The sequence below is a fragment of the Arachis hypogaea genome, chromosome 9 (genome assembly GCF_003086295.3).
Source record: "Arachis hypogaea cultivar Tifrunner chromosome 9, arahy.Tifrunner.gnm2.J5K5, whole genome shotgun sequence".
Lineage (NCBI taxonomy): Eukaryota > Viridiplantae > Streptophyta > Magnoliopsida > Fabales > Fabaceae > Arachis > Arachis hypogaea.
In genome coordinates, this window is record NC_092044.1 from 32164822 (window position 1) to 32166561 (window position 1740).

Below are 1740 nucleotides of genomic sequence, written 5' to 3' on the forward strand. Positions count from 1 at the left end.
AGAGGAATTACGAAGAAAAAGCTGGGCGTTCAAAATGCCCAATGAAGAAGGAAAACTGGCTGGGCATTTAAACGCCCAAATCATGCAGCAATTGGGCGTTAAACGCCCAAAACATGCAGCTTTTGGGCGTTTAACGCCAGGATGACACAAGGAGAGGAATTTTGTTTTCAAATAAAATCTTTTTCAAATCTTCATAATTTTTCAAAATCAAATATTTTTCAAATCAAATATTTTCAATCATATATTTTTCAAAATCATATCTTTTCAAACATATCTTTTTCAAAAATCAAATCTTTTCCTCATATTTTCAAAAAAAAATCTTGATTCAAAAATTTCAAGTTTGTTACTTTCTTGTTAAGAAAAGTTCAATATTTGAAATTTAGAATCATATATTTTAGTTTCTTGATAATCAAGTCATTATTTTTTTTTTAAATCAAATCTTTTTAATTTTTATCTTTTCAATTATATCTTTTAAATCATATCTTTTTCAAATCATATCTTTTAAAAAAATCCATGATTTCAAAATCTTTTTAACTTCTTATCTTTTTCAAAACCACCTAACCACTTTTTCACTTTCAATTTTTGAAAAACATTAACCTTTTTTCAAAATTCTTTTTTTATTTAACTAATTGTTTTGAATTTTAATTAAAATCTTCGAAAATTCTTCTCCCGCTCTCTTATCTTTTTCTATTTAAACACTAACATTCCTCCTCCATTGTCAATTCGAACTCCATCTCTCTCGTTGTGTTCGAATTCTTCTTCACTTACCTCATCCTTCTTTTCTTGTTTTTCTCTGACACCTTAAGGAATCTCTATACTGTAAAATAGAGGATTCCATATTTTCTTTATTTTCTTCTCTTTCATATGAGCAGGAACAAAGATAAAGGCATACTTGTTGAAGCTGATCCTGAACCTGAAAGGACTCTGAAGAGAAAGCTAAGAGCAGCTAAAGCACAAAACTCTGAAGAGGACCTCCCTGAAATTTTTGAAAAGGAAGCAGCAAAAGAAATAATTATGGCCGAACCAAACAACAACGCAAGGAAAATGCTTGGTGATTTTACTACACCAACTTCCAACTTTTATGGAAGAAGCATCTCAATCCCTGCCATAGGAGTAAATAATTTTGAGCTAAAGCCTCAATTAGTTTCTCTACTGCAATAGAACTGCAAGTTCCATTTACTTCCATCAGAAGACCCTTATCAATTTTTAACTGAGTTCTTGCAGATCTGTGATACTGTTAAGACCAATGGAGTTGATCCTAAATTCTACAAGCTTATGCTTTTCCCTTTTGCTATAAGAGACAGAGCTAGAACATGGTTAGACTCACAACCTAGAGATAGCCTGGACTCTTGGGATAAGCTGGTCACAGCTTTCTTAGCCAAGTTCTTTCCTCTTCAAAAGCTGAGCAAGCTTAGAGTGGATGTTCAGACCTTCAGACAAAAAGATGGTGAGTCCCTCTATGAAGCTTGGGAAAGATACAAGCAACTAACCAAAAAGTGTCCTTCTGACATGCTTTCAAAATGGACCACATTAGATATATTCTATGATGGTCTGTCTGAATTTTCCAAGATGTCATTGGACCACTCTGCAGTTGGATCCATTCACCTAAAGAAAATGCCTGCAGAAGCTCAGGAACTTATTAAAATGGTTGCAAATAACAGTTCATGTATACCTCTGAGAGGAATCCTGTGAGTAATGGGACGCCTCAAAAGAGAGAAGTTCTTAAAATTGATGCTCTGA

The 1740-nt window shown here is 33.2% G+C and overlaps 1 non-coding gene across 1 annotated transcript; it reads right to left on the minus strand.

Moving 5' to 3' along the window:
* Positions 1 to 1407: 1407 nt before the first annotated feature.
* On the minus strand, positions 1408 to 1515 carry LOC112713617 (small nucleolar RNA R71). Its single transcript, XR_003158588.1, has one exon. It is a non-coding gene; the product is annotated as a small nucleolar RNA R71 (small nucleolar RNA).
* Positions 1516 to 1740: the final 225 nt, after the last annotated feature.